Raw genomic sequence first — 10514 nt, forward strand, 5'->3', positions numbered from 1 at the left:
AAACATTAAATAGCTCCCCAAGTACCAGAGTGACTCAACTCAATTATGCATGATCATGTAAATAGATGTCCTTATGCTCTCTGTTCTTGGAGAAGTCTCTCTTATAATCCATATTTTGACTAAAGTCCAAATTACATTTCAGCATCAACAGACACAGTTTAGCTAATTATTTGAATCTAAAGAAATAGAAAGTGTTCCTATTTTATTAGACATTAAAGATTAGTGTCAGTGCATAAAATCTACAGTTGTAACTGGAAATGCCTGAGTCATTGATGAAATAAATACAGTGGAATTTATTAAGGGAAAGAAGACTAAACAGTACTCAAAACATGTTTGACCTAATTGCCACTTATGTGACAAAGGCAGAGGCCTCACATGAGGTGAACAGTCTTCTATTTTTTATTTTATTATTTCTAGGGCACATATACATATGCAACAAGATAAACCGTATTTTGGAACATAAAATTATCAAAAAAAAATTCCAGGGAACTGAATTATATAGCATAGTTTTTCAGATCACAATGGAATACCACTACAACACAATAGAAAACAGTTGAAACTTTAAGTCCTCAATTACTTAGAAATTTTAAATTTAGTTTTGAACAAATACTTTGTCAAAGAAGAAACAGAAAAAAAAATAAAGGGTTTTAAATGAAATGCAAGTGTAAATACAAAATATGCAGACTAAGTAGTACTTAAGGTATTTGACACAGAGCAAAATGGAAACTTTGAAATCAACTTTTAGAAGCTAATCTAAGCAACTACAAGAGAAATGCCAATTTAACTCACAGAAAGAAGGAAAGAAAGGGTAGAGATAAGATTAAATATAGGTAGAACTTAAAATACAGAAGAAAACAGAGAAAAGGTATAAAACACCCAAATGAAAATATCAATGATAATAAACTCCTGTTGCTGGCCTGGCCTCTTTCTTTCTATGTCTATATCCTTCCTGTAAACATTGTGAACATTCCCAAGAGCTCATGGACTTTCTGCAGGAAATGTGACCAGTGCCCTCTGAAATTCAAGCCCTATGAGAAAGTGAGGGATCCTTCCTCTGCCCAGAGAAAGAGGAACTATGACAAGAAATAGAACAGCACTGGTAGACAGACTGAGCCTACTCTCACACCAATTCTAAAAGTACAAAGAAAAGTGAAGTGGACAGAGACTGGATTGTGTTGAGCATAACTGTAGACCTAAGGGAAAATGAGTAGGTAAGAGAAGTGAACATTTTGAACTGGAAGGTTACACGGAGAGAGAAGGCCAGGTGAATGATCTCTGAGCTGATTTTGTTATAAATACAATAAATGATGAGTTTTTAATATCAAAGACAAAATTGGTAAGGCTCAGGGAAGGGTCATCATGAAAAAGAAAAGACAGAACTTGCCAATATAAAGAATAAAGAGGGATTAGGACTTCAGACAGTGACAAAATCAGCATTAGACTAGAAATTTGAGAGCTCCAAGGTGGTGAATTTATTATACATAAACTGCACTTTAGTAGACACAATTTAAAAGAGACAATGGTCTATTTTACTACAGAAACAAAAGTCCAGCTTCCTAATTAGCAGTAGATTTGAGAAGCTGTTTTGTTTTGCTTCTGTAAGCTACTCCAACATTTGATAGAATTAGTTCAGCCTCAGACTATTCCAAGAGCATACACTCATTTGCACACTGATTTCTCTACAATCCAACATGAACATATCTTGTATTAAAAACATTTTCTTGCTTTGGATTTTATGTAGGTTCTAGAATATTTAAAATGTTTGGACAATATATATTAAAAACGAAGTTAAAGACTCATTTCTCTTGTCTGAGATTTATGAATCTGCCTAGATCTTTCATTTTTTCCTTTTATATGAATCTCAGGAGTTTTTTAATGTTATGTTAAAACTGAGGGTCTACAAGGCTGGAGGTTTATGTGGCAAGTCTCGATATTATCACTTTACATTTGTATCTGATCATAGCTGTAGGCCTTGTGTGTTGATATTCATTATTATAAAATACAAATGTTTAGTAAAATGATCATCAAGTATTCATTAACTGCTTACTTCTTTAGTAGGGGCATGAAGAAAGGATAATAGATCAAGGTAGCTTTTATTATATGAAAGGTAATAACATAATAGATATAATTTATTGAACATTTTTATGTGCCAGTTTGTTCAGCAGTTTTCACTCATTACTTAAATTAATTCTGATAACATCATTAAGATATGAATATGATTTTCACTGTACCTCAAGAATACGATACTAAAGACAAAAATTATCCTCTTGAATAAGTTAAAAGTTTTAAGATGCTGAGAAGTTACCCCAAACACACTATATACATTAAAATTTTATGCATTCAGCATGTATGACAAGTGGGAATTTAAATTTGTACAAACAATTCTATTATTTTATTAAAACAATTCAACAATCTTATTTTCTGTAACAGATATATCTAGAATGTATATAAATATATATGCAATCAAGATCCATAAAGCGATTTCATATCTTATCATAATAGACAGGAATTTAGAAAGATAACATAGTAAAAGAGAGATACAACAGGAAAAATGTGTGATTAATGGTATTAATTTGAAAAATTATCTAGACAGTGACTTACGTAAAGAATTGCTACATAAAGTAAGATGTAGCCATTGACCTCATTCTATTTGACATATATCTCAATGGTATTCCATGGATGAGAACATATATGTGTGTGTATGTCTACAATAAGGAATACCATTCTATCTACCCTTATATAAAAGCTACATTTAAAGCATCATTCTGGAACAAGAATATAATTAGTCAAAAGACTTTAATTTGTAACATTTGTCCTTATATTCTTACAACACTAAGTTGCTCATATACATCACATGAAGGTATTGTTTATGCCTGGATTTTTTTCATCTCTGATTTTCTGGAATTACCTATTTGCTTGTTGTACTGCTTACCTCAGCTTATATTTGGACCAAGGTAAAAATAAAAAAACAAAACAAAACAGAAAGTATGTTTCCTGTGTATCTGTGTCTGCTATTGTTTTTAATTTTTTTCTGTAATTTTATGTTTGGGCAATATGGTTTTCATAACAAGCAGACTATAGCCCTTCAGAGGCAAGGCATGCAGCTGACATAGTTGACACTACCTAAAATTCTACTGATCCACTCTAAACTAAACTAGAAAATGGCAAATTATCTACAAATAACTAAAGTTTATTTAATAAAGAAACAAGAGTTTTGTAAGTATAGTATCAGAATTAGGATATATCTAGGTAAAAAAAGAAAAAACTGAACATAGAAAGCAACTTTAAGATCATTTGAAAGTATATTAAGATACCAAACCTGCCAAACAATTAAGAATTGTTATTCCTTAAATATGGGTATCACTCTGATTAAGTTCTACCAGCTATTATAAGTGTTAACTGTTTCAGAACATGAGAATACGGGGGAAAATTATGAAAAATATTGGGATCATAGATAGTTAGCTAGTAAGTTTCTGTTTCATAATTATTTAATTTCTGTGTGTCTTGCACCATCATAGAGATACAACACCATTTTGAATCCCTGAAATTATTGTGCTTCCTAGGATGCAGGGAGTCTGTATTTGTTAAAAGTTAATTTAAAGCGTCTTGAAGATGCTTACAGGGGAAAGCACCCTTGTACTGTGTGCTGGCAGAGACAGATGAGTAACCTTCCATTGGTGCGAATGGAAAACTGATTTAGGGAGTATACAGCAACCAATTAATTGGGAGATATTAAAATGAAGTAAAATTTCAGATCCTGTACAGGGATATTGAGCTTCCCTGAGGTGATATTTTTCTTTCAAAATAATAACAATAGGATACTAGGTGACACATTTTAATTTGTGAAGGCTGAAAGTTTGTTAAAAAGCACTGGCTCGGCACCATAGTGCGAAAAAGTTTCTGAGAAGGTAGAACTGAATAGTAAAGTCACAGCGTAAAAGAAAAGCAAGTTAAGACACAGACACGATAGCTAAGCACAGAACAGCGCAAAACTGATCCTAAACACATCTTCAGAAATACCACCGAAGTCAGCAGTTACAGGTAAAAGCTGTCAAAATTAGGGGCAAGAGAAAAGCGGGAGGAAGAAAGAAAGAGAAGAGAGATAGTAGGGAGAGAGAACAGACATGTTTAGATGCCCTGCTAGAAGAGAAAACAAAGGCAGCAAGCAAAGAGAGATCTAAACGTTGGAAGGGAAAATCAAATCAGTGGCTTTTCCGCCTCATCCATCTGCTAGCACCCAGACAGCACACGGTGGAATCCAATAGAGTGCAAACAAGATTGGGCAACTTCAGCAGAAACACATCCTCTCCATTTTTAAAATAATGAAAACAGTAACAGAGGCATGACAAGGAACCAAATGGAAGAAACACCCAGGGAAATTGCACCGGGGATGGTCAGAGAGGCGGTGAAAGGGAGTTTATTCATTGGAATGAAAATTCAGCATGGCTGGACCAGGCTATATGGATCAATGGTCTAGAAGAAATGGGCTGGGGAAAAAATGTGAATCTACTAATGATCGCATTTGGTCAAGCAAGAAAACGGATGCTAGGATGATTGGGAAGTGTGGATCTGGGTTTTGAAGTAGGATAATGAGACTGTTTAAATTCCTAAGCATGGCACTCACAGCTCTCGGCATCTGCACAATGGATTCCGTACACAGCATATCTCCTGGGCAAAGTGCACTGCTCTGATGTTTCCACCTCAGCTTTCCTTGGAAGCTAGGCCAGAGAGATCCATTCCTGAGGTTTGAAAAGACAGACTCTGACCAATGCTCCTTCCCAGCCTGTTTTCTGCCCTTTGTTTTGCTCACTATACTCTGGCTACTCTGTGATTGTAATTGATGCTGAAAAGTAGTTCTCCACCTTCTCTTCATGCGTAGATCACTGTAGCTGCATTTGCACACAGTTTACTATCATGCTGTACATTAAGCTACCTCATAGCACACACCAATGTTCAGATAAACATGGATAATTTTTTGTATTGTCCTCCCATAAAAATACAAACTCCTTACATCTGGTTTGCTCAGCACTCAATCCCAAGCAAATGGAACATGAAAATTTGTCATAAAAGATGTTAGTAGGATTCTCAGTAAATGAACATCTGACTTAGAGAGAAGTCTTGAAGCTACTGTGGGGAACAGAGAGAAAATGAGAGCCCTTCATCATGTCAAGAAATATTCTAGATTTTATATACACATTATTTTCCATGGAAGCTTGTCTCCAAACCCAAGACTTTGTCATCACCTCAAATTTAAAGATGGCAATTATAGCTTTAAAATATTTATTTTAAAAAAAAACTAAAATGATATTACCAGGGCCATATAGCTACTAAAAATTAATTTTTTACTTCTAATTCCAATTTACACTTTGAATATAGCTCAAAATACTAACTCTTTCCACTCCCTTCCTTTTTCATTGTCCCATTTTCAAATATCATCTGCAAACCCTTTTTTAATGGCCTTGAGTGACATTCATGTCTCATTACCACTTAAGCTTTTACAAGACAATATAGATAGATATATGTCATTCAGCAATGGGAAATAACCATAAATAATGTCACACTAAAGGCTGGTGAGTCAACTCAGTGCATAAAGTGTTTGCTGTGCATGAGTACCGGGGTTTGAATTCTCAGCACCCACATAAGTGCCAGCAATAGTGCTATGTATCTATGATTCTGTGATGTTGATTATTAGGTTCCAGGGGCCTTGGGGCGAAGCCATTTTACATCAAGTAGGTTTGATGTCTGTGTGTATGTATGTGTATGTTTGTGTGTATGTGTATGTGTGTGTGTGTGTGTGTATGTGAGTGTATGTGTGTGTGTATGTATGGGTGTATGGAGAGAGAGAGAGAGAGAGAGAGAGAGAGAGAGAGAGAGAGAGAGAGAGAGAGAGAGAGAGAAATTACTCAGTGGTTAAGAGAACTCACTGTTCTTCCAAAGGGCCTAAGTGTACACACATGGCAGCTCACAACTGTCTGACATAATTTTCTAGTGTTCAGATATACATACAGACAAAGTAGCCAGATATAAAATAGATAAATCTTTATAAATATTAAAATATGAAGGCTGTGTGTGTGTTTTTCATTAAGGAACATAACCCATTGAGGTAGGTAGAGAACCTACCACCAGGGTTTATTAATAATTATTTCAACACATACACAGTTCAAAAACACACAAAAATTTTATTATTGATGGATTTTATCATCCTAGGAACATGTGTGTACTTTTATACAAACCTAGTATTTACACTGCTTCTCTACTAGGATATGTGTTTTGTACCATACTATTCATAGCATAATGACCAAAATCTCATTTAGGAGTGCATGATTATATGTAGAAAATATTTGTTGTCTGTTCCTTTTATTTAAAAATTTCATATCACTAAGCATATGAATTATTCACAATATATTCCTTCTTCATTGCCTAATTTACCCCTTTTTCTATTAAGATTATTTTTTAAGACATTAATTATTATATATAAGTAAACTCTAGCTGACTTCAGACGCACCAGAAGAGGGCATCAGATCTCATTATGGGTGGTTGTAAGCCACCATGTGGTTGCTGGGATTTGAAATTGTGACCTTTGGGAGAGCAGTCAGGGCTCTTACCCACTGAGCCATCTTGCCAGCCCCTATTACAGATTCTTGTTCAAACTTTTTCTTCCTATGTTTCTGTAGTATATGTGCTTAGCCTTGGGTTCCTGTATCTTCTGCTTTCTGCAGCCATGAGAGAAGCTTGTTAACACAGCATAAGCAGGAGGGGATATGATAATAAACATGCTTTTCTGATTTTATAAAAGTCGTGATCATCACTTTTGTGATAATAAGGGAAAGGGTGAGCTGGACAGCCATATTTAAAGTGAATGACAGTTTCAATTGCATTGCTGGCCCACGCTTGTTGATCACAGATAAATTCGTGTCTTTTGTCATTTTTCCATTGAACAATAAATTGTTTAACAATTATGAGCATGGGTTTGGAGCAAGAGAGACCTGTACTCCTAATCTGACTTGACTATTTCTTCAAGTTAGTTTATGGTTAGTTCTTTGCTTGGACATAAGCAAGGACTCTTTCAAAGGATTCATAAAAGGAGTAAAAAATCAAAATCGAAGACATTTAATTTTCTTAGCAAAATGTCAACCTATAAAGGGAATTAGTGGCATTCAAGAATAATAGTGGCACCAAACCACACCTCTGGAGGATTTAAAGAAATGGGCCATGTAAAAAAATTCTCTTTTATTTTGGAATACTGTGTAGAATTTCTCCAAAGGCTTTTAAATCCATTTACATATTTTCCCATTTGAATAATTAGATGAGACCTCCTTCCTTAGAAGGGAAACCTAGTACTATTGTTCAGAAGGTTTGATAGATATGATAGATAAAGACAGGGGACTGTTTTAATTTCATCACATGCTATAACTACCAGTTCCCTCAGCTTGTCATGGTTCCTACTAAGTACATTTTCTTTTATTTACTGATATTAGGTGTACATAGGACTTGTCTGTAGTTAACATGTCTAATAACCATATTATTCATTAAGATATGATATATGCCACAAATACTCAAAAAAGTGGGTCTGTAGTTCCCACTGTTTTGTGATTTGATAAGGCCATGGAAGAAAGAATGATGTTATCAGATAGTATGTTTTTGGCTGATTTTACTCTCTAGTTTTCTCCAATCTCCTTTTCCTTTATGGGATGTTCTAACAGATGTCAATGTTTTAAAGTCTTGGAACTTAAATCAAAAAACACTGTTTTGTCCAGATATAAGAGCAATTTGATTGAGTGGGACTGTAGTTTAAGTAACTAATTTTGCTGCTTATTAATACAGATATTATAAAGAAATTATAAGATAAGCCTCAAAGCAATACCTTGAAGTTTCAAGATTAATCCAGTAGCAGGGAGAATTGAGTATACTTTCAATGACCATATGGAGAGAAAACTTTGTGAAGTAAATATTGTCCTGGCTTCCTCCCCATTTTGCCTGATACAGTACTCATCTCTAGGAGTGGTTTTTGTTGTTGTTGTTGCTTTGTTTTGTTTTTAATTATTAAATTTGGAGTAGTATAGCTGACTACAGAGATACTTTTCCTATCCAGCACAAAACAGTCCTGGAAACAGGCTGCTGTCTCATTAAAACACTAAATTATGTGTCACTGTTGTCATGGAACTCTAAAAGTGTGATTTTTCTTATAAAATGATATAGCCATTCATCGAACTGAGTACAGGGTCCCCAGAGAAAGGACCAATGGAGCTGAGGGGTTTGCAGCCCGTTAGGATGAACAACAATATGAACTAACTAGTACCCTCGGAGCTCCCAGGGTCTCAACCACCAACCAAGGACTGCACATGGAGGGGTCTGATTGTTCAGGCAGCATGTGTATGGTAGAGGATTGCAAAGTCGATCATCAATAGAGGAGAGGACCTCGGCCCTGTGAAGGTTCTGAGCCCCAATGTAGGGGAATGCCAGGGCCAGAAAGTGGGAGAGGGCGGGGTGGCAGGCATGGGGAAGGGGGAGGCAACAGGGGTTTGGTTTTGTTGTTTTTGTTTGTTTCTTTGTTTTTTGGAGGGGAAACTGGGAATGGAGAAATTCGCATGTAATTAAAGAAAATATCTAAAATAAAAAAAAAAAAGAAAGATGACTCCAAATACAAAAAAAAAAAATAAAAAAAAAATAAAATGATATAGCATTTGTCATAGGTAATAGAGTGATAAAATGTCTCTGGTATAATTTGAGACATAGATAATAATATAAATAATTCACCTCTCCTCTAGATCTAGGATGCCTGAGAAACACACTAGGTTCTAGTATTTGAACCAAAACGATCACATTTTATAGAGCGTTCTGAAAATTGGTAAGTTAAGTAACTAATTGGCTATGGGAAAATGTAACATCAAATTCTTAAAATATTATTGAAGCTGACTCACTTTGATTGTCTGCTCTAAGTGATACTTAACTAAAGATTTTGAAAGTTACTCTCCTGTTAAAAACTTTAGCTACAATTTGGTGAAACTTATCAAAGGGTATTTAAATGCATTAAGACAAAAATTAAATCAAAAAATCCTCCATGCTAGGCTAATATCAGGTCTGAACTATGTTGTATGAGGGACTAGAGACATGGCTATCCCATTAGTATTGACTGGTCTTCCTGAGGCTTTGGTTCAATTCCTAGCACCCATATGATAACTCACAATCTTCTACATCTTCATGTTACTTGGGATGTACATGCATGTGTATATATATACATGCAAACTCACAAAAAATATAAATGAAAATTTAAAGGTAACTTTTTGAATATATTTTTCAAATGTACTGAATTGATGATCAAATTTATTTTACCATCTTGTCTTTGAAATTAGCAGCACAGTAATATTATTATTAAACAAAGAAGAAAATCATGAAAATTAAATAAATGCTTAGATCATAAAAGCAACTACAAGTTAGTTTCTAGTACATGAATCTAAATTGATTCAAATATGTACTAGTGCAAATGTGTTTACTTTTAAAAATATTATTGTGTTGCTAAGGAAACTTTTCTTCTTAGACTTATGTTTCCGTGAGACAGGAAATGATTTGTGTTATAGAAAATATAGATTGTACCCACCCACTGAGGAAACAATTTTAACAATTCCTGAAATAAACTTTGTTACTAGGACTATGAAGACGGTAATACTAAGGAAACTTCACAGATTGGTTTAGTTCTTGGATTCAAGTTTCATAATAGATTGTCTGTGGAATACTGGGCAAGTTACACAGAAACAACCATCATGCTGTTTCAAATGGTCATGATGATATTAATATATGCCATTGTTTGATCGCAAATAATGCAAATATGCTTTAGGTATCCATGCGTAGGTTAGTAAGGAGTAGTTTCAGAAAGCATGATAGTCCCAGAAAATGAAGAGCGTACCACGTACCACCTACAATAATTCATATATTTATAGAAGCAGATAATGAGAGAGAGAGAGAGAGAGAGAGAGAGAGAGAGAGAGAGAGAAGAGAGACAGACAGATCAACAGAGAGACAGAGAGAAACTCTTCCCAAGAAGATATGGAGCAGGATGATTTTGAAGACAATGAGAATATGAACTTTCTCCAGGAGGTTGGAGTTAGAGAGCCCATATTCAAGGAGTGTCTTCTATGCCTAGTCTGGTCATTTCATGCAAATGTTTACCTAGTGGGATATTGGAGTTGATAAAGAGCAGAGACTGCTGGGTATCTTTCATTCATTCCTTTCAGGATGAGTGTGGCTACTGTAATTATCTTGTTCTCAGTCTGCATTATGTAGTAAGTATATATGATAGAAAAGGTGATTATCTTATACTGTGCAGCTTCAACTAAGAAAGGACACAATCGGGTTTTACAAAATAAGAAAAATAGCATACCTTTACACTTGCTTCATAAAACCTCAATTTCCTTGTTTGAAATGAGAAGAGAATATTTGGCAGAAAAATTAGTTAATATTATATTAACAATCTGGAATTGAAAACTGACAAAGTTTCTCATTTTTCAGAGTACAGT

The sequence above is a fragment of the Mastomys coucha genome, unplaced genomic scaffold (assembly GCF_008632895.1).
Source record: "Mastomys coucha isolate ucsf_1 unplaced genomic scaffold, UCSF_Mcou_1 pScaffold6, whole genome shotgun sequence".
In the NCBI taxonomy this organism is placed as follows: domain Eukaryota; kingdom Metazoa; phylum Chordata; class Mammalia; order Rodentia; family Muridae; genus Mastomys; species Mastomys coucha.